Source organism: Rana temporaria, chromosome 8 (assembly GCF_905171775.1).
Source record: "Rana temporaria chromosome 8, aRanTem1.1, whole genome shotgun sequence".
Lineage (NCBI taxonomy): Eukaryota > Metazoa > Chordata > Amphibia > Anura > Ranidae > Rana > Rana temporaria.
Window position 1 is genome coordinate 141315551 of NC_053496.1, and position 23911 is coordinate 141339461.

Genomic DNA, 23911 nt, shown 5'->3' on the forward strand with positions numbered 1-23911 from the left:
CTGTGCAAATTTAGTATTACCTAACTTATGTCATTTAAGTTACGGCGCCCTAAGTTGGTGTCGTAAGTGCCGTATCCACAGCGCATTTGCGCACAAAATTGCGCCATCCTTAACCTAAATTCCAAGGCGTAAGGCGTGGTTATGGCAAGTGGGAATGAAGTGGGCGTGCTTCATTGTAATGAGCCGTGACCCCATGCAAATGAAGGGCCGGCCGTACTGCGCATGCGCGCACGAATCTGGACCTCACTGGGCATGTGCAGAACTTTGCTCATCGCAATCAGTGAGATGGGTAAAAGGCCAAGTGTACTTAGTTTGAGGATCGCCCTGTGTCTAAATAGCCCCAGTCAAACACACTTCCCTTGCAAAAGTATTTCCCTGTGTTCCCTTCCTAAAGCAAGTTGCTTCTGCTTTGAACGTTTGTCAGTGTTTGTTGGTAAGATTTGTTTGTGAGAAAAGTTGTTGAGGAGTTGTAGAGTATAGTTGGTGTTTGTTTTTGATAATTTGTTATTTGTTTTGATTGTTTGTTTTTGATAAGTGTTTGTTTTTTGATGTGTGATTGTTTTTTGTTTCCCTTTTTTGCCTGTTTGTTTTGGAATTGATAGTAGCTGTCTGTTTGTGTTTTTCTTTTTTTTTGCTGTGTTTTTTTTTCTTTGTTGTGTGTGTATTGTTGATTGTTTTTTGGGTGAGTTTCCTGTTGCTGGGTGGTGTCTGTGATGGCCACCAAGCGCAGGAAGCTAAATTTTACAGTGGCAGAGAAGCATATTCTTGCTCAGGGCATCATAAAATATGGGCGCTTTCTCCATGGCCCTGAGAGCCACAACACCACCCCGGCCAGGAGGAAGGAGATTCTTAAAAAGATCACCGATCGGATCAATGCGGCGGGGGGGGGGGGAGACCAGGACCATCGCTGGAGTCCAAAAAAAATCAACGATTTGAAGAGCGTGTCCCGGAACAAGCTGGCAACTGGAGGAGGGGGACCCTGCCCAGTCAGGATGAGTGAGGAGGAATGGGCAGTGGCCCAGTGTTTCCACCCACAGCAGGTGGTGGGCCTGCCTGGCTTTGACTCTGATGCTCCTGTGAGGACAGGTACGTTTTTTTTTTCTATCTGGTGATTAGCATGTGTGGGTGGGGGAAGGGAAGATGTGCCAAGTGTGTGTATCCACCAACCTGTGATTGTTTTGTGTCCTCCCCAGATGGCCAGGAGGTTGCAGCCCCATCAGCCCAGGAGGTTGCTGGGTCATCAGCCCAGGAGGTTGCTGGGTCATCAGCCCAGGAGGTGGCAGCCCCATCAGCCCAGGAGGTGGCAGCCCCATCAGGGCAGGAGGTTGCTGGACCATCAGGGCAGGCTGCTGCACCACCCCCAAGACAGGCTGATGCTGAGTCCCAAGAAGGGCAGGATTCGCCATGGGAGGGGAGTGCCCACAACTCCCCTAATTTGGATGTTGAGTGGGAGGAGGATGAGGGGGAGGAAGATGAGAATATTGATATTAGCCAGCAAATCCTGATGGGCCAAGATAGGACCTTTGAGTCATCCCCTGAGGGTACCCCAGAGGCTCCCAGCAGTCAGGCCACCATCAGGGGTGGCCCCTCCCAACCCTCCTCCAACATGCAGCAGCCCCCATGGGTCACTCCAACCCCTCCTCCAAGGCCACAAGCCTCAGGGGCAAGTAGGAGGCCGACCCCGGAAACCAGGGGGGGGTTTGAGCGTCTGCCGGTCAGTCTGCTGAGGGACAATGCCCGGCAGACCCGCAGTCTGGGTGAAATTAAAAAAACAATGAGCAAGGTGGAGCACAGCCTGGGTTTAATGAGGGAGTCACTGGGTGACGTGGCCACCAACTCAGTGGGGGTCATCACCTGTTTGTGGGACCTGAAGAACGCCACAACAGGCGTGGCCCAGGAGGTGACTGCCCTGACCCAGGCTGTGCAGGCCAATACCCGGGCTGTGCAGGCCAATACCCGGGCTGGCCAGGCTAATACGGCTGACATCACTGCCTGTCTGACAAGGATAGCCGTGGCCTTGGAGGGCAGGCCAGCAGGAGGACAGACACCAGGGGAGGCTCCTTCTTCCCCTGCACAGACCCCCCCCCGTGAAGATACTCCCTCCCCTGCACAGACCCCCCCCGTGAAGATCCCCCAGTTGGCCGTGGCCGTGGCCGTGCCCATGGCCGTGCCCGTGGTCAGCCCAGAAGGAGCACTCGGCAACATCACTAATTTGCAGGGGTACTTTTGATTTTTTTTTTTATTATACTGTACTTATGATTTGGTTTATGTGTGTGAATGATGTGTGAATGTGGGGGGGTGGCATTCCTGATAACATAAGGGTGTCACCCTCAGTTTTGGTGGAGTAGGGATCCCCAGGACCAGGGAGAAGTCATCCCAGGTTCCTGAATGGTGTATGAATGCACAGTGACATAATTGGAGCCGTGGCAGGGCGTTACTGCTCCCAAGTACCAGAGGTGGGGGGTACTTGGATCTAATCCAATTCGATGTGCATGTGATGTGTCTGTGCTAGGGACCACAGTGGCGTGCATTCATGCATTCTCATTGTGAGATAATTAATGTGCGTTTTGTATAAAAAAAGACATTCTCATTGTCATATAAGTAATGTGCATTTTATGTGCAAAGTAAATGTTTAAAGGTCACATAATCTCTGTGATTTTTTGTTGGCAAAGCAAAAAAATAAAGATAATTAAGGTCCATTTACTGGGCAAAGATGCCTTCAGCCAGTTGTTTCCTTATTGCCTGGCCCTCAGCAGACCGGGTAGAGGTGGTTGGGGGGGGGGATTGCCTGGGTGGGGGGTTAGGTCAGGACATATCTCAACATGCAGGCCCCTTCTCAGAGCAAAATTATGGAGGATGCAACATGCCCCAATAATTTGACAGACAAAGTCTGGGGAATACAAGAGTGTACCCCCAGTCTTGTCAAGGCATCTGAATCTGGACTTGAGAAGGCCAAATGTCCGCTCTACTATTGACCGGGTGTGGATGTGCACCTCGTTGAATTTCCGTTCTCCGGGTGTTTGGGGGTTCCTAAAAGGGGTCATGAGATGGGGTCCCAACGCATATCCAGAGTCACCTGTAAGGGAAAAGACAGGAGGATATTAGTCATGCATGTGCCCCTTGTGATGTCTGCATCGTGGGGGGGGCATACCTGACACCAATGTCACTCACCAATCAGCCAGCTGTCTCCATAAACGTTCATCTCCAAGTCTTGGTAGATCTTGGTCTGCCGTAGAATAAAACTGTCGTGGCACGACCCTGGAAACTTGGCACAAACGTGCCAGATGAGGCCATGGGCATCTACAATCATCTGGACGTTGATGGAATGCCACCCTTTTCTGTTTCTGAACAGGTGTTCAGTTTCATGGGGGGGCTGTAGTGCCACATGCGTGCAATCTATCGCCCCGATGGTCCTTGGGAAGCCAGCAATGCTGTAAAAGTCAGTCATGGCTTGCAGACGCTGCTCCTCCTGGGTGGGCTTGACAAATTGGTTGGTCATGCGCCGCAGTATGGCAGGGACCACCTGATGGACACATCGGCTCATTGTCGACTGCACCATCCCAGCCAGACCTCCAGATGCACGCTGGAATGAGCCTGTGGATAAAAAATGGAGGATTGCCATAACTTTATGTAGAGGTGGCAGGGCATGGGAGCGTATGGTTGGGGTGATAAGATCCTCCTGAAGTAGTTGGGTGATCTCCAGGATGGCTTTCCTATCAAACCTGTAGTTGCCATACACCTCATAATCTGGCATTTGAAACAGATCACGCCATGACCGATAAACTCTCTCCTGTGCCCTCATCCTCCTCCTCTGTGCCCTCCTCCTCCTTTGTGCCTGTAAGGTGGCAAGTGCCGTCAGAATCATTGATGTCCCAGGCATTTTTCCAGACAGATCCTTCACAACTATAGCTCTAGTCGCTACCTTCAGCAAACCCTTCCACGGCATGTGTAAAATTAGGGCTGCTTTTATAATGTGGAAATTTACACAGGGAAACTAACAGGTGCGCACAGGGCGGAAAATACGCCGCACACACTTAATTTTGAGGATCGCCCTAACTCCCTCATTTGCATCTTTGCCTATCAAAAACAGCGGCGAGACTAGCGTAATTTGCGCCCGGGGATGCGCAGGTGTAACTATTTTAGGTAGGATGGAAAATCCGGAAATCTAGGCTTAACTCGTTTTGAAGATCGGGCGCAAAGATACGCGCCGTGTAAATTTAGAAAACTTTAGTTAAGTCTGCGTATCTCTTTTGAGAATTTGGCCCATGTTTGCCACTCTGAAGCTTCCCTCCAACCACTTTGCATATTTTATATATACTGTGATTCTGTATATGCCAAATATGCTGCAGAAATTTTCCTCCACTAAGTCTGGCTGTATCCATTTTAACGGTGGGCAGCTGAAGCTGCTGCCTGTTCACTTCCTGGATTTACACAGACATACAGAGGCAGACCTCTGGCTCTGCAATCCTGCAGCTCTCATTGGCCCTCTTACGACTCAGCCCCCCTGCCTTCCTGGCAAACTCTCACGAGAGTGAGAGAGAGAGCTGTGAATGATGTCAAAAGCCAAAACTAATGCAGCGTACACATTTTCTATCGGAATAAACTCAGATGGGTTTTTCCGATGGAATTCCTCTCAAGCTGTCTTGCATACACACGGACAAACCAAATTCCGACAGTCAAAAACGCAATGACATACAACACTACTACAAGCCCAGAAAATTTTAGTTCAATGCTTCCGAGCATGCGTCAAATTGTTTCCGAGCATGCGTGTTTTTTTCTCCGTTGGAATTCCATACAGACGAACGGAATTTCCGATAGACATGTTCTCTTTCAAACTCTGTCAGAGTTTCCGAAGGAAAAAGTCAGATGGGGCATACACATGAAAAAATTATGTCTGACTTTTTCCACCGTGTGTACGCGGCATAATGATCAGACAAGAAAGAGGAAGAAGGCTGTATAAGGTATTTACTGGCAGAAAAAATATGTTTTACTATCCAAAGTTAAAACAACAAGGGCAGAAGATTTAATAGATGGAAAGATGAAAAAATTACTGAAGGTCCGCTTTAAAGGAGTTGTAAAGGAAAATTTTTTTTTGCCTAAAATTAATGTCTGCAAGGTAGACAGACAGAATAGTGTAATGATTCTGTTAAAAAACGAGTAAATACCTATTAAATTCCTTCATCTACGTATATCACCTCCGGCATTCTAGTTTCTGTTCTCTCATTCACTTCCTGGTTTGCGGCGCTCATTCATGTAAGAACTACATTTCCCAGTATGAATTGCGGCACGCAGAGTAATTCACACCTCCTTGATGTCTCTTAGGCCCCGTACAGACGACCGAACATGTCTGCTGAAACAGGTCCGCGGATCAGTTTCAGCAGACATGTTCGGTCGTCTGTACAGCCGAGCGGACAGGATTCCAGCGTACATTTGCCCGCCGGGCCTTTTTCCAGCGGGCAAATATTTCCAAACTTGTTTAGAAACAGCCCGCTGGAATCCTGTCCGCTCGGACATGTTCGGTCGTCTGTACAGACCTACCATACATGTCCGAGCGGCCGCCATCCCTCGCATGCGTCGAATGACTTTGACGCATGCGTGGAAGCATTGAACTGGCAGGGCCACGCACGTCGCCGCGTCATCGTCGTGGCGACGGCACGGCCTCGTCGCCGCATATCGAGTACGCGCGGATTTCTGTATGATGGTGAGTACAGCCATCATACAGAAATCCCCGGGCAGACATGTACGCTGAAAACGGTCCGGCGGACCGTTTTCATCGTACATGTTTGCCCGTGTGTACAAGGCCTAACACGTAGAGAGCGTCCTGCCACACAGATGTACTGTAGTTCCCAGGAGGGGGTGAGCACATCACTGACCACCGCAGTAAAGCCTCCCTTCACGGTGGTCAGTAAAATCAGACAAGCAGGAAGTGAACAGAACAGAGAAGAAAGAGAGCAACTTCTGAGCAAAAACGAACAATGAGGAAGTGAAAAGAGGAATGTCTGCAGGTAAAGGATGCTTATTATGAAAAAAAAATTCCTTTACAACCCCTTTAATGAGTGAGTTGTTCGCTGGTGAGTGTCAGAAAATAAGAAGTCTTGGGCCCCCGTACACACGACCGGATCGATCCGCTGAAAACGGTCCGCCGGACCGTTTTCAGCAGATAGATCCGCTGCGACCGCTGCCGGATTTCTGTCTGATGGTTGTACACACCATCAGACAGAAATCCGTGCGTAAACAATACGCGGGGCGTGGCCGCACCGTCGCCGCGACGATGACGCGGAGACGTGGGCGGCCCTGGACGTTCAAAGCTTCCGCGCATGCGTCAAATCAGTACGACGCATGCGAGGGATGGCGGTCGATCGGACGTGTCCGGTGAGTCTGTACAGACGACCGAATACGTCCGACGGACAGGTTTCCAGCGGACAGATTTCTTAGCATGCTAAGAAATTTTTATCCGCTGGAAACTGTCCGATCCGCGGGACAATTGTCCGCTCGGGCCTACACACGACCGGATCTGTCCGCTGGAACTGGTCCGGCAGACCAGTTTCAGCGGATCGATCCGGTCGTGTGTACGAGGCCTTAGGGTACTTTTAGTCCACAGCAGATGGATATGTTATGTGCTGCTGATTGTAAGTAGCTAAGGAGCTTCTCCAGGGTGCTAAACTTGGGAGAGAGTTTAATGTGGGAGGTAATACTGCCAGAGGTAACCTAAAACCCTTACCTTAATCCAAAATTAAAAATGTCACTTCATCTTAGGACCAGTTTCAGCAGACATGTTCGGTCGTGTGTACGGCCGACCGGACAGGTTTCCAGCGGACATTTGTCCAGCCGACCGTTTTCCAGTGGACAAATGTTTCTTAGCATGCTAAGAAACATGTCCGCTGGAAGCCTGTCCGTCGGACATGTTCGGTCGTCTGTACAGACTCATGCGTGGAAGCATTGACCTTCCAGGGCCGCGCACGTCGCCGCATAATCGTCGCGGCGACGGCGCGGTCATGTCACCGCGTATCGTGTACGTGCGGATTTCTGTCTGATGGTGTGTACAACCATCAGACAGAAATCTCCGGGCGGACATGTCCGCTGAAAACGGTCCGGCGGACCGATTTCAGCGGACAGTCCGTCCGTCTGTACGAGGCCTTAGGGGCACTTGCACCAAAAGGGTAACAGTCCAAATAAAAAAAGTACTTATGCTAAAATATAGTCCAACCCTGAATTCATCATTACATTTTGAAAATAAGAGAACCATCAAAAATATGCACAGCTCTGATATTTTCACACAAATCTGTTTCATTGTTGCCTTTGGATTATTATGTCTTTTGTAACACAGTAGAGAGACGAGCATATACATGCAATCTTGTGTGCAAAGAAAATGGCTTAAACCAGATTCATATTGTTTTGCCAAATATGTTTAACCACTTCCTTACTGGGCACGTATACCCCTTCCTGACCAGGTGAAATTTCAGCTTCTGGCACTGCGTCGCTTTAACTGACAATTGCGCGGTCGTGCGACATGGCTCCCAAACAAAATTGGCGTCCTTTTTTCCCCACAAATAGAGCTTTCTTTTGGTGGTATTTGATCACCTCTGCGGTTTTTATTTTTTGCGCCATAAACAAAAAAAGAGCGACAATTTTTAAAAAAAGTCAATATTTTTTACTTGTTACTATAATAAATATCCCATTTTTTTTTTTTAAAAAAAATATTTTTTTTCTCAGTTTAGGCCGATACGAATTCTTCTACATATTTTTGGTAAAAAAAAAAAAATCGCAATAAGCGACTGGTTTGCGCAAAAGTTATAGCGCTTACAAAATAGGGGACAGAATTATTATTCATTTTTATTATACATTTTTTTTACTAGTAATGGCGGCGATCTGCAATTTTTTTATTGGGACTGCGACGTTATGGCGGACACATCGGACACTTTTGACACATTTTTGGCGCCATTCACATTTATACTGCGATCAGTGCTATAAAAATGCACCGATTACTGTATAAATGTGACTGGCAGGGAAGGGGTTAACACTAGGGGGGCATGGAAGGGGTTAAATGTATTCCCTGGGTGTGTTCTAACTGTGGGGGGAGGGGGTGACTGGGGGAGGTGACCGATGCTGTGTCCCTCTGTACAAGAGACACAGATCGGTCTCCTCTCTCCCTGACAGGACGTGGAGCTCTGTGTTTACACACAGAGCTCCACGTCTTGTCCCTGTAGCCGCCGATCGCGAGTGCCTGGCGGACATCGCGGCCGCCAGGCACGCGCATCGGCATCTCAGGAATGCGGCGGGCACGCGCGCGCCGCCGGCGGCGCTCGCGCGCCCTCTAGTGGCCTGGAAGAGCGGAGGACGCATATATGCGTCCTGTTAGAGATTTAGAACCACCCTGCGGCCGCATATATTCGTACGGCCGTCGGGAAGTGGTTAAAAGAAAAGTATACCGCTCTAAAAACAATCAATCCCCATTGCTTTCGTCCCAACAAACCAAGAGGGTGCTGGCTGTGCTCAATTGCCATGAGATGAAAGAAAAATCCTGGATCGCCGCACTCCTCAAAAAACAATGTCTTTATTCAAAACATGAAAAAAAATATATAATTCAAATGGAAAAAACAGCCAACATTCATGCAGTCAACCAAGAAGTAGATTAGGAAAAAAGAGCTGACATGTTTCGCATCCTGTGATGCTTACTCGTAGCTCAAGCTTCGAGTAAGCATCACAGGATGAATTTTGGCTGTTTTTTCCATTTGAATTTTTGTTGTTTTTTCATGTTTTGAATAAAGACATCGTTTTTTCAGGAGTGCGGCGATCCAGGATTTTTCTTTCATCCCAAATATGTTTAAGGTATTTGTGTAAGTACTGTATGTGGATAATAGCTTCATCATGTATTACATTTGTATTTTACCTTGAAGTGGAATTCTTAATTACTAATGGTGCTGTAGACATTAAACATGTCCTTTTTAATACCTATGGTTTTGACAGGTTTGAATGATAGCAAGCTGTCTGTGGGGCACTGAAACTACATGATAATCTTAGAGGACCTCTCTGAAGACAACTTGTCAGGTTGGTCTTTCATTTACATAAACACATTTGTATACATATGCATAGCATACAGGAATTCATGTGCATGTTAGTTTTGGAGGAAAAAAATAATTTCATGCAGTAGAAATGATGCTTGAATTATATTATGTCAATGGCAATCTTTAGTTCTAATATTCAGAATGATTATACATAGAGCAAATGCATAACTTTAATAAAGGAAAAAGTATTCTCAGGTGTATTACCCTAAACTTACTCTATTAGAAAAGGGGGGGGAAATATTGCGCTAACCAAAACAAATTAAAACTAAAGCAGCCACACTACAATACGACAAATATTGAACAGTGATGTGAGAAAAAAATGCAGCGCTGTGAAACCATAGAGACAGTGATTTATCTTGGGAAATATTAATGATCACTGTGCTGGGACAGTGATAAAGTACCAACCACAGTAAAATAATGATAAAAGTGAAAAAAATGGTGCTGTAGTGAAACACAACCAAAAAATAATGATAATAAAACACTGAAAAGTCCATCCAAAACTGGTGGGATAATCAAGACAGCTATCCGGGATATCGTATACCTACGGCCCTCTACTAAAGATCCATTCCATCTTCAATCCAGTCCGAGGAAGCCCAGCAGAGTATGCCCCATGATTGTTCATGCCTCATTGATCTGCTGTCGCTGACAGGCAGATCCACGCTTTCTGGTAAGCACAATTATATCTCTATTTCAATGGTGATAATCTGTCTCTGAGGATCCACGTGGTCATTTACCATCTATTCATCTCACCAGTTTTGGATGGACTTTTCAGTGTTTTATTATCATTATTTTTTGGTTGTGTTTCACTACAGCACAATGTTTTTCACTTTTATCATTATTTCACTGTGGTTGGTACTTTATCACTGTCCCAGTGCAGTGATCATTAATACTTACTCTATTAGAGGCAAAGTAACACATAGAAAAGTAATATACTGTAAATAGAGCCTACAGCCCTTTCACAGTGTTTGTGTGTGTTTGTGAAATAACTAAGAGTCTATAGATGGGAAGAAAAGGTAGGATAGAGAACATCCCGGAGTTTCTCCCTGCCCCCTGTTAAAGTGAGACAAGAGTATCTAACAGGTTGATAATATCAGCACAGTGAAAGATGGAGTGCCTGAAAAATTAACAGAGGGCATGAACTTATAAACCTAAATCTACGTCATCTCACTACAAGCCGGCTTATTATTTAATTGTCCCATGCAGCTGCAATTATTATAGATTTTTTTTTAATGTTTAAATTTGCCTCCACTGACGGCTTATAAGCCAACTTTTCACCTGTAGTGGGATGTTGTTGACAAAGGGGCAGTGCCCTGAAACCCACTCCAATTCCCAACACAGGGTCCACACTGTGTGTTTGAGGACCTGTTGGCCGATTTATGTAGGATGTTCTACAAAATATGTGTGTGTGTGTGTGTGTGTGTGTGTGTATGTGTGTATGTGTGTGTGTATATATATATATATATATATATATATATATATATATATATACACAGTACAGACCAAAAGTTTGGACACACCTTCTCATTCAAAGAGTTTTCTTTATTTTCATGACTATGAAAATTGTAGATTCACACGGAAGGCATCAAAACTATGAATTAACACATGTGGAATTATACATAACAAAAAAGTGTGAAACAACTGAAAATATAGTTCATATTCTAGGTTCTTCAAAGTAGCCACCTTTTGCAGCAGACACATCTCTAGAACTGTTAAGAGGAGACTTTGTGAATCAGGCCTTCATGGTAGAATATCTGCTAGGAAACCACTGCTAAAGAAAGGCAACAAGCAGAAGAGACTTGTTTGGGCTAAAGAACACAAGGAATGGACATTAGACCAGTGGAAATCTGTGCTTTGGTCTGATGAGTCCAAACTTGAGATCTTTGGTTCCAACCCCCGTGTCTTTGTGCGACGCAGAAAAGGTGAACGGATGGACTCTACATGCCTGGTTCCCACCGTGAAGCATGGAGGAGGAGGTGTGATGGTGTGGGGGTGCTTTGCTGGTGACACTGTTGGGGATTTAATCAAAATTGAAGGCATACTGAACCAGCATGGCTACCACAGCATCTTGCAGCGGCATGCTATTCCATCCGGTTTGCGTTTAGTTGGACCATTATTTATTTTTCAACAGGACAATGACCCCAAACACACCTCCAGGCTGTGTAAGGGCTATTTGACCAGGAAGGAGAGTGATGGGGTGCTGCGCCAGGTGACTACCTCTTGAAGCTCATCAAGAGAATGCCAAGAGTGTGCCAAGCAGTAATCAAAGCAAAAGGTGGCTACTTTGAAGAACCCAGAATATGAAATATATTTTATTTATTTTTATATTTAGTTTTGATGCCTTTAGTGTGAATCTACAATTTTCATAGTCATGAAAATAAAGAAAACTCTTTGAATGAGAAGGTGTGTCCAAACTTTTGGTCTGTACTGTGTGTATATATATATATATATATATATATATATATATATATAATGTGTGTGTGCATGTATATATTGTCACGGTTTGGGAGGTGAGATACACAATTATAGGTACATTTTACCTTGCATTTTCTCTATTGTAAGGGAGTGAACCAGAATCCGGCCCAGGTTTTGACAGTCTCTGTGGCAGACTTGGTTCGGGTCCTGATGTTCTGGTCCACCTGAGTCCACACTCAGAGCACAGCAGTGCCCTGGTTTTGGAGGCTCAGGAGGGAATCTGAGTCAGAGGAGCTCAGTTTGTTTGGACTGGAGACATATAAGGTTTGCTTTACCTCGTTTTTTGTGGGTGACGGGGACCAGCCCCGCACTGTATAGAGAGCAGCTCTATGTTTAGTTTAGCGCCGGACGGCAAGGATTTGGTTTACTGTTTTGTTTGTTTCTTTTTTACTTTGCAAACCTGCTTGTTGTATGCTGGAATTGGCGATTCTGAGGGAAGGCATCTGGTGAGCAGATAGATGTAGTGGTGAATACAATCCAAGCAGGCAGTGTGCACAGTAAATATATCAATTGACTGGTTGTTGCATATTGGTATTGGAGATCCTGAGGGAAGGCAGTCTGGTGAGCAGATACAGTACAGCACCAGTATCTGTACATGCAGTACAGCACCAGTACATACATTACAGCACCAGTATCTGTACATACAGTACAGCAACAGTTCAGCACCAGTACATACAGTACAGCACCAGTATCTGTACATACAGTACAGCACCAGCACATACAGTACAGCACCAATACAGTATACAAATGGCTCCACCAGCAAGAAGAAAGAAATATGAAGCCAGTTTTAAAGTTGTAAACTTTGCTATGGAACATAACTGTGCTGCTGCAAGACAATATGGAGAAAAGATGGTTAGGGACTGGAAAGCAAATTAAAGAGTATGCCAAGGGGTAAGTGTGCATTAAGAAGAGGCACCCCACATTGGCCAGAACTTGAAAAACATGTAGCAGGCACGGTGAATGAGCATCGCCGAAACGGTTATGTAGTGACACGAAATAAAATATGTTTGTTTGCACTTCAGTGGGCCAAATCTAACCCAGATCACAGCGTCAGATTTAAGGCCACGGTATCCTGGTGTACTAGATTCTTGGAAAGGCATAATCTGGTACTGAGGCAAAAGATGAAAATTGCACAAAAATTACCTGCAGATCTTGATGCCAAAGTAAATAGTTTCCATCGATACGTAATACAGCAGCACAAAAAACACGGCTATGCGTTAAGTAGTATTGGAAATATGGATGAAACTCCAATGAATTTTGATATGGTTGGAAATAAAACTGTCCATCCAAAAGGTGAAAAAACTATTTTAATTAAAACAGGACATGAGAAGTCCAGTTTTACAGTGGTACTAGCGTGTACAGCTGATGGCGCCAAACTGAGACCAATGATTATTTTTAAAAGAAAAACAATGCCGAAACTCAAGTTCCCTGTTGGTTGTTTTGTACATGTGAATGAAAAAGGCTGGATGGATGAAGAAGGGTAAAGCTATTGCTTGATAATGTATGGAGCAGGCGACCAGGTGGACTTATTCAAAAACGTAGTCTACTGGTGTGGGATATGTTCAGGGCTCATTTAACTCCCAGCACCAAGCAGAGGCTGGCAAGAATGAACACAGATGCGGCAGTTAATCCTGCAGGATTGACATCGTTGGTACAGCCACTGGATGTGTGCCTAAACAAGCCATTTAAAGATCACATTCGAGAACAGTGGAATGAGTGGATGGTTAGTGGCGAAAAGTCATTCACAAAAGGAGGAAACATGCGTGCTCCACAGTTGGATGTTTTGTGCAAGTTTGTCATAAAAGCCTGGAATGATATTGATGCAGAAATGGTAATCAAGTCTTTCAAGAAGTGTGGCATATCAAATTCATTAGATGGTATGGAGGACGACTACTTGTGGCAAGATGAAGAGGAAGCCGAAGCTGAGACCACACCATCTGATACGGAATTAGATCCATACGATGACTGCCTTACAAATGTATCACAAGATGTCATTGATGTACTTATGATATCAGAAGATGAACAGGAGGATTTTGAAGGCTTTTAAAGGGAAACTGTCACGCCAGCAAAACCTGTAAAAATATTGGAGTTATGATGGGCGTTGCTGACTCGCCAGGGACTTTCCCGACACTTGCTCTCTCTATTGTTTGTTATCTTCCTCCTATCATCATCAGTTCCAGTTTAGTTGACAGCTTAGAAAACAAACAGCATGGCAGCTCCCATGGGTTTGTTGTCGTATCCTTCCTTTCAGCTTTAGAGTGAATTAGGAAAAGTTTTATCCACTTGCACTGTTTTATGTTTACATGTTTGATGACAAACAGCCTTATATTTATAAGTGACAGTTTTCCTGCTAAGTACCTGCATGTCATAAGCATTTGAATTAAAATTACCATATTGAAATCAAATCTGATGTTTTAAAATTTTTATTTGGTGTGCGTGGGAAGAGGGGTAGTCTTATACGGCGAGTATAGCCCAAACCCTATATTTTAACAGGAAAAGTAGGGGGTCGTCTTATACGCCCAGTCGTCTTATAAGCCGGAAAATACGGTAATAATATCATACAATCCCATATAACCAATTCTATACCCACAGTTGATCCAGAGGAAGGCGAAAAAAACCCTAGCAGAGCACGATCCAATTTGCTACAGCAGGGGAAAAAAATCCTCCTGATCACTCAAGAGGCAATCGGATAATCCCTGGATCAACTTTACCTATAAATGTTAGTACCCAGTTATATTATGTACATTTAGGAAATAATCCAGGCCTTTCCTAAAGCAATCTACTGAGCTGGCCAGAACCACCTCTGCACGAAAACTATTCCACATTTTCATAGCTCTTACTGTGAAGAAACCTCTCCGTATTTGGAGGTGAAATCTCTTTTCCTCTGGATGTGAAGAGTGCCCCTTGTCCTCAGAGTTGACCATAAAGTGAATAACTCAACATCAAGTTCACTATATGGACCCCTTATATACATGTTGAACATGTTGCTCATATCCCCCCTTAACCACTTAAGACCCGGACCTTTAGGCAGCTAAAGGACCTGGCTAGTTTTTGCGATTCGGCACTGCGTCACTTTAACTGACAATTGCGCGGTCGTGCGACGTGGCTTTCAAACAAAATTGGCGTCCTTTTTCCCCCACAAATAGAGCTTTCTTTTGGTGGTATTTGATCACCTCTGCGGTTTTTATTTTTTGCGCTATAAACAAAAATAGAGCGACAATTTTGAAAAAAATGCAATATTTTTAACTTTTTGCTATAATAAATATCCCCCTCAGTTTAGGCCGATACATATTCTTCTACTTATTTTTGGTCAAAAAGATCGCAATAAGCATTTATCGATTGGTTTGAGCAAAATTTATAGCGTTTACAAAATAGGGGATAGTTTTATGGCATTTTTATTAATTATTTTGTTTTTACTACTAATGGTGGTGATCAGCGATTTTTTTCGTGACTGCGACATTATGGCGTACACTTCGGACAATTTTGACACATTTTTGGGACCATTGTCATTTTCACAGCAAAAAATGCATTAAAAATGCATTGTGAAAGTGGGGTGTGTTTCCGCTCCAAATACCAAAAGTGGATTGATAGAATCACTCCGTGCAATTAATTACTTGTGAGCTGCTCCTCTAGAACAAATAACGTGTAATTTGGACAATAGAATATAGGTGTGAGAGAGGGCGCTAGAGTGGTAAAACCTGCCACTTGGGACACCCTACGTTGAGAGTCCCAATGTAGCAATGAGAATGTGGTAAAATTATATATACAGTAGTATACCATATGAAGAACCTATATACAAAATAAACGCTTAATATGTGACAACAATAATCGCTAGTAGATGTATTGGAAGGTACAAACATAATTAGTGCCAAGCTATTTAGTGACAAATAAGTGAGCAAAATGGTCAAAAAAGCCAAAAAAACTTCACAATAAAGTCCAAAAACATGGAAAAGTGCTAGAATTCCAAAAGGAAAAATAGATGGATATATAAATAGATCAGTGTCTCTTGATTGGCGCTATTTGGAACACAGTCTCTAAAGATCACTTTCACAGAGTGCTTCAAGTGTTCATGCACAACAGTCTTGATATTCCTACAGCCACCACCATAAGATATACTATCACCCGATGTGCTCTTGCAAAAGTATGCGCTTACCAAAAAGTGTAAACCACTTTAACTAAAAAGTAGGTCAAACAGGGCTGGACAGGTTGAGTGCCTGCTCACTGTGGGTCACACTTGGAATCTGCCACAATGCTTGATTCGATTGATTTCCCAGCAGTTGCATTCATGAAAACAGGAGAAATAATATAGTGTAATGCCGCTTTATTAAAAAAATCTAAAAACAAGCTGATCCCGCTCCTAGGTCCCTGTAGGACGAGTTCCCTTTCGACCACCACGGCGGCTTATGAGACCCCATTGGGCACATATACCACGCTTGCAGTCCTAGTGCCAGGCGGGCACCTCGACAAGTAAGAGGCCAATCAGCTTGTTTTTAGATTTTTTTAACAAGGCGGCATTAGACTATATTATTTCTCCTGTTTTCATGAATGCAACTGCTGGGAAATCAATCGAATCAAGCATTGTGGCAGATTCCAAGTGTGACCCACAGTGAGCAGGCACTCAACCTGTCCAGCCCTGTTTGACCTACTTTTTAGTTAAAGTGGTCTACACTTTTTGGTAAGCGCATACTTTTGCAAGAGCACATCGGGTGATAGTATATCTTATGGTGGTGGCTGTAGGAATATCAAGACTGTTGTGCATGAACATCTATTGAAGCACTCTGTGAAAGTGATCTTTAGAGACTGTTTTCCAAATAGCGCCAATCAAGAGACACTGATCTATTTATATATCCATCTATTTTTCCTTTTGGAATTCTAGCACTTTTCCATGTTTTTGGACTTTATTGTGAATTTTTTTTTGCCTTTTTTGACCATTTTGCTCACTTATTTGTCACTAAATAGCTTGGCACTAATTATGTTTGTACCTTCCAATACATCTACTAGAGATGTAATTATTGTTGTCACATATTGAGCGTTTATTTTGTATATAGGTTCTTCATATGGTATACTATATATAATTTTACCACATTCTCATTGCTACATTGGGACTCTCAACGTAGGGTGTCCCAAGCGACCTCTCTCACACCTATATTAAAAATGCATTGTTTACTGTGAAAATGACAATTGCAGTTTGGGAGTTAACCACAAGGGGGCGCTGAAGGGGTTAAGTGTGACCTCATTTGTGTTTCTAACTGTAGGGTGGTGTGGCTGTAGGTGTGATGTCATTGATTGTGTTTCCCTATAAAAGGGAACACACGATCAATGACGGTGCCACAGTGAAGAACGGGGAAGCTGTGTTTACAAACAGCTCTCCCCGTTCTTCAGCTCCGGGGACCGATCGCAGGTCCCGCGGTCACGGAGCTTCGGACCGGGTCGCAGGCCTGTGACCCATGGATGGGCACTTAAAGAGGATGTACCTGTACGTGCTTGTGCCCAGCCGTGCCATTCTGCCGACTTATATGTGCAGAAGGCGGTCCTTAAGTGGTTAATGTTAATCTAATGCAAGTTCATCTAGGTATGTGGGGAATAGCCTGATAATCTAATTGAACATTTCAAAGGGTACATTGTTTACATACTTAAGGATGATAGAGAATCATAGAAGTATTTATTGATATTAATTAGACTTGGGAATTTCATGGGAAATTGTGATATATTGGTCTAGTAAAGAGACCTCAAATGCTATTGTCAGTAATTACAAATAGGGTCTATTCATGTTAAGATCAATGCATTTGGTCAACCAATCAGGAACCCTTTCAGGCCGAGTACTCACGAGCAGATATGTCCGATGAAACCGGTCCGCGGACCGTTTTCATCGGACATGTCTGCCCGGGGACTTCTGTTCGATGGCTGTACACACCATCGAACAGAGGTCTGCGCGTAAACAATACGCGGGGCGTGTCCGCGGTGTCGCCGCGTCGATGACGCGGTGTCGCCGCGTCAATGACGCGGCGACGTGGGCGGCCTGCCTTTAAAATGCTTCCACGCATGCGTCAAAGTCATTCGACGCATGCGAGGGATGGCGTGCGGCCGGACATGTACGGTAGGTCTGTACAGATGACCGTACATGTCGGGGGGACAGGTTTCCAGCGGACTGTTTTAAAGCAAGTCCAGGAAACAGTTGTCCGCTGGAAACCTGTCCGATCCGCCCGAAAATGGTCCGCTCGGGCCTACACACGGCCAAACATGTCTGCTGAAACTGGTCTGCGGACCAGTTTCAGCAGACATGTTTGGTCGTGAGTACGGGGCCTTAGTGTCAGACAAGTATTTCAAGGGAAGTTTTAGCTGTTGGAAGCAATTATTCATACACACATTCTTTCTTCATCAAGATGAGAGCACAGGTCTAAATCATAATACACATTATTGCATGCATGGAAGCTATATAGGTGCATAATATATATTGGATATTTTCTGAATTGTAGTGTGCCTATGCTTGCTAATATATGCTAGGAGTGCCCAGCCTTTGGAGGAGAGAGGGCCACTTTAGCGACTTGGTACCCGGTCGTGGGTCACAATGAGCGTAACGGTCTGTGTCCACTCTGCATATGTACAGACGCAGCCCACTCTACCCTAAGGCCCCTTCGATCCACCCAGACAGAAGGGGACAGATCCCCTTCTGTTTTTTAAGCAGATCAGATTGCAGATAGGCGGGTGTAAAACAGACACAAATCTGTTTACATCTGCTGCTCTATAGAGATGAATGGAGGGTTTCCGATTGGGTCCGCCTGAAAAACAGACAGGCAGACCTGATCGGACCGATCGTGTTAAAGGGCCTAAGGCTGATTTCACACTGATGCACAGCGGTTTTACCTGCATCTCAACTGACCTTGATCTTCACTTCTTCCTCAGGATCCTCCAGGACTGGTACTGCTGTTGGGTACTGTGGACAGGTGCTGGTTCTGCTGGCTGGTACTGCTGTTGGGTACTGCCTGCAGATACCGCTGGCTGGTACTGGTACTGCTGGCGGGTGCTGGTACTGCTGGCGGTTACTGCTGGCTGCTACTGCTGGTGGGTACTGCTGGCTGGTACTGGTACTGCTGGTGGATATTGGTACTGCAGATGGGTACTGGTACTGTTGGCTGGTACTGCTGGTGGGTACTGGTACTGCTGGTGGGTACTGATACTGCTCACGGGTACTGCTGGCTGGTACTGCTGGTGGGTACTGGTACTGCTGGTGGGTACTGATAATGCTCACGGGTACTGCTGGCTGGTACTGCTGGTGGGTACTGGTACTGCTGGTGGGTACTGGTACCGATGGCTGGTACCGGTAACTGGTACTGGTGGCTGGTACTGGTGGCTAGTACTGGCACTGTTGGTTGCTGTCCCAGATCGCGGATTCCCATGCATTTGTGTGACAGAAGCATGCGGCTGCAGTAGAGGGCAGAGCCGATGCTTCCGGTCACAGGCGTAGTACACATTTGGTATCACTCCACCTGTGAAGGAGCCGGCGCTATGCAGGAAGCATCGGCTCAGCATCCTCTAGGAACGGCTCCGTTTCTCGTGCTGATGCTCATAGAAAGCGGGTCTGGAACATGCGATTTGGGCTTGCCGACCCACCATCTCAGAGCAAGACGTAGCGGGCCACATTAGAGGGCCCGCGGGCTAGCGGATAGGCACCCGAATGGGACCCTGAAGGTTACTGTTCATTGTAACATTTACTCTGTTGGATTTTGTCATCTGTTGCAAGTATCTTGTGAACTTTTTTTCTGTGCTGAGACTCAATAAATGCATCTCTCTGGATGAACCGAATTGCTGCAGGAATAACTAAAATTATAATAATGTTAAATACGGACCTGAAGCTCTTTTCCAAGATTTTGGCAAAGCGACTCCAACAGCAGATACCCTCCCTGGTCCACAAAGACCAGGTAGGGTTTGTGCAGACACGGGAAGCACGGGACAATACAATTAAGATGTTGAATTTGATCCATTTGGCAACTACATCCCAAACCCCTTGTGTCTTCTTGAGGACAGACGCTGAGAAAGCTTTTGATCATATTAACTGGCAATTTATGTGCACAGTCCCAAGACACATGGGGCTGGGAAATAAGATGGTCCAATGGATCTCGAGCATTTATACCCACCCCTCCACCCAGTTCAAGGTAAATAGAGTTTTGTCCCCACTTTTTAAGGTCTCGAATGGGACTAGACAAGTGTGTCCACTGTCCCCAATCTTATTTGCCTTGTCCGTGGAGCCTTTACTGAATAGGATTCGATTGAACCCAGACATCAGGGGTTTGTCGCTGGGGTAATCAGAGTACAAGATTTCAGCCTATGCGGATGATATGTTGTGCACATTGACCAACCCGATAGTATCCCTCCCGAACTTGCTTCAAGATTAACTTTTCAAAATCTGAAGCGATGGAGGTGGGGATCCCTAAAGAAGAGCTGAGCGTACTGAAGGCCAATTAGAAATTTAAGTGGTCAGACCAAGCACTGAAGTATCTGGGAACCTTTATCCCGGCGGATCTGTCTCATACATATAAGCTTAACTTCCCTCCATATTATCCAGAGTACGGACTCTTCTGGAGGGATGGCAAAGAGGGTTCCACTCATGGTTTGGGAGGTGTAATATTATAAAAATGAATATCCTTCCGAAATTTTTGTACTTATTTCAGACACTCCCCATTGCCATACCCAAACTTTTTTTTAAACCAACACAATCTCTCTTCAGTAGATTTATATGGGCAAATAAATCGCCAAGAATCAGGAGATCTCTGTTGTCTCTACCTAAACGATATGGCAGTGCCAGACTTATATAAAGATTATCAGGCAAACTTACTGGGCCGCTTGATGGACTGGAGTCGACATAGAGAATGGAAAATCTGTCCCGATTTAGAACAAGCTCAGAGCAGTGTTTTTCTGCAACAAGCTGCCTGGTGTTTTAGGGACCTCCTGAAAAATATGAAGTTGCACCCGTTGATAGGACCTACCCTTCGGATGGGATATGGGCTTTTCTTGAAAGGCAAACTATCCCCAGTTTGAGCAGGGCTTAAAGAAGGGTCCGTTTGGCAGGCTGATAGAACAAGGGCTTTTTCAAGCCTCCCATTTTGTGAGAGCAGGATCCTGGCCTACAGTAAAGGAGATAACAGGTCCCACACCTTACCAATTGGATTTCTGGAGGGACTGCAGCTGAGACACTTCCTTGATACTTTGGCCCAGATTCACGTAGAGTGGCGCAAATTAAGTTACTCCAAACGTATGTCATTTAAGTTACGGCGCCTTAATTTTGTGTCGTAAGTGCCGTATCCACAGCGCATTTGCGCCCAAAATTGTGCAAGCGTAACTTAAATCCCGAGGCGTAAGGCGGGATTATTGCAAGTGGGAAGGAAGTGGGCGTGCTCCATTGTAATGAGCCGTGACCCCATGCAAATGAAGGGCTGGCCGTACTGCGCATGCGCGCATGAATCTGCACCTCACTGGGCATGTGCAGAACTCGGCTCGGCGCAATCAGTGAGATAGGTAAAAGGCCAAGCGTACTTAGTTTGAGAATCGCCCTGTGTATAAATAGCCCCAGACAAACACACTTCCCTTGCAAAAGTACATCCCTGTGTTCCCCTTTCCTAGAGCAAGTTGCTTCTGCTCTGTCGTCTGTTGGTGTGTGTTGGTGAGTTTAGTGTTAGTTAAAAGATTTGGAGTAGTAGAGTGTAGTAGCTGTGTTTTTTTCTAAGTGTATTTTCTGTTTGTTTTTTCTGATTTTATTTTCTGAGTGTATTTTCTGTTTGTTTTTTCGGTGTTTGTTTTTGAACTTGTATTAGCTGTCTGCTTGTGTGGTTTGATTTTTGTGTGTGTTTGTTCTGTGAGTATTTGTGTTTGTTTGTTGTGTGAGTATTTGTGTTTGTTTGTTGTGTTTGTTTTTTGTTGGTGCTGAGTGTTGGGTGTTATGGCACCGAAGCGCAGGAAGCTTAATTTTTCCAACACAGAAAAGCAGATACTTGCTAGGGCCATCACCCGTTACAGGCGTTATTTGCATGGCCCTGAGAGCACCCCCCCGGCCAGGAGGAAGGAGATCATTAAAAAAATTACTGATCAGATCAATGCGGCGGGGGGGGGGAGATGAGGACCCTCGATAGGATTCAAAAGAAGATCAACGATCTTAGGAGCCTGGTCCGGGACAAGATGGCCAAAATAAATGCCCATGCCACGGGCACTGGAGGAGGCCCACCCTGCTCCGTCAGGCTGACTGAGGAGGAATGGGCAGTGGCCCGGTGTTTCCATAGCCAGCAGGTGGTGGGCCTGCCTGGCTTTCAATCTGATTCTCCTGTGAGGACAGGCTATTTTTGGGTTTTTCTATCTGGTGATTAGCATGTGTGGGTGGGGGAAGGGAAGATGTGCCAAGTGTGTGGATCCTCCAACCTGTGATTGTTTTGTGTCCTCCACAGATGGCCAAGAGGTTGCTGGGCCATCAGGCCAGGCTGCACCATCCCCAGGACAACAGGCTGCAGAAGAGCCCCAAGAAGGGCAGGAGTCCCCAGGGGAGGGGAGTGGCCACACCTCCCCTCATGAGGAGGTTGAGGGGGAGGAGGATGAGGGGGGAGGCTGAGGATGAAGATATGGACATTGCCAGGGAAGTCCTTTTGGCCTCGGATGTGTTTCCCCCTGAGGCTACCCCTGAGGCTGGCAGCAGTCAGGCCACCATCAGGGGTAGCCCCTCCCACTCCTCCCCCAACAGGCCTCCCCCACAATGGTCTCTCTCTCCCCTCCTCCCAGGCCACAAGACTCAGCTGCAGGCAGGAGGGCGACCCAGAAGACCAGGGGGGTGGCCGAGTGTCTGCCGGCCAATCTGAAGAGGGACAATGCCCTTCAGAAACGCCATCTGGGTCAGATCAACCGGACTTTGACCCAGATGGAGGACAGCCTGGGCTCAATTAAGGAGTCACTCACTGATGTGGCCACAAACTCCTTGGCGGTCATCACATGCATTTGTGAGCTGCAGGCCGCAACAACAGGCGTGGCCCAGGAGGTGAGTGCCCTGACCCAGGCTGTCCAGGACAATACCCGGGCTGTCCAGGCCAATACGGCTGCCCTCACAATCAGTCTGAACAGGATAGCAGTGGCCTTGGAGGGCAGGCCAGCAGGAAGACAGTCACCAGGGGAGGCTCCTCCTTCCCCTGCTCACCCCCCCATGAGTCTCCTCCTTCCCATGCTCACCCCCCCAGGAGTCTCCCCTGGTTGGCCGTGGCCGTGGGCGGCCCAGGCGTAGGTCTCGCCGCCGCCGTTAACTTTTGGGGTACTTTTGTTTTTTTATTTTTATTATTTTTTTATTATACTGTACTTATGATTTGTTTTATGTGTGTGAATGATGTATAAATGTGGGGGTGGCATTCCTGATTAAATAACGGGTGTCACCCTCAGTTTTGGTGGAGTAGGGATCCCCAGGACCAGGGAGAAATGATCCCAGGTCCATGTGAATGGTGTATGAATGCACAGTGACTTAATTGGAGCTGTGGCGTGGCGTTACTGCTCCCAAGTACTATTGGGGGTACTTGGATCTAATCCAATTAGATGTGCATGTGATGTGTCTGTGCTAGGGACCACAGTGGGTGTGCATGCGTGCATTCTCATTGTGACATGATTAATGTGTGTGTTTACTGTGCAAAGATGCATTCTGCGAGGCGTCTCCTGGCTGCTGTTCCCTCAGAAGAGGGGGTACCCTCGGTTACTAAAGTCACTAGTATAGTTATGAGCATGGATGCCCCTGGCATGTTGGCATACAGATTGTTGTCCTGCAAGTGTGTGTGCTCAGCTCTTCCTTAATGGTGTTGCTTTAGCTGACCTTTACACGGCTGGTGCAAAGTTAGGGCTGCTTTTATAAAGTGTAATTTTACACAATGAAACTAGCAGAAGCGCACAGGGCGTAATCTACGCCGCACACACTTAATTTTGTGGATCGCCTTATCTCCCTCATTTGCATCTTTGCCTAGCAAAACAGCGGCGTGTCTAGCGTATTTTGCACGCGAAGAAGCGCCGGTGTAATTCTTTTAGGTAGGACGGAAAAAACTGGATTTCAGGCGTATCTCGTTTTGTGGATACGGCGCAAAGATACGCGCGGCGCATTTTTCAATTACGCCGCGCATCTCGAGTTAAGTCGGCGCATCTGCTTTGTGAATCTGTGCCTTTGACTTTACCAAGTAGATATGAGCGAACGCTAACAAAGTTTGAGGAATATTGTACTGGGAGTGGTATACTGCAGCAAACCCTCTCCAAAATGAGGGTATTGCTGAGTGCACCCCCCGAGGACTTTCGGTTGCTTTTCTTTAGGAGGTGGGAGATGGAGTTAGACCGGGTCTTATCGGAGGAGCAACAGAGTAAGATACTACGTA

General features: G+C 45.9%; 1 protein-coding gene across 2 annotated transcripts in view; it reads left to right on the forward strand.

The window, feature by feature from the left end:
• The window catches only part of C8H10orf71 (chromosome 8 C10orf71 homolog), a 179675-nt gene that overhangs the window by 95448 nt on the left and 60316 nt on the right, over nt 1-23911 (forward strand). For both annotated transcript variants that reach the window (XM_040320785.1, XM_040320786.1), the window contains one exon: nt 8968-9048. The gene's annotated coding sequence lies outside the window, so the exon portion shown is untranslated. The remainder of the gene's footprint in view (nt 1-8967; nt 9049-23911) is intronic.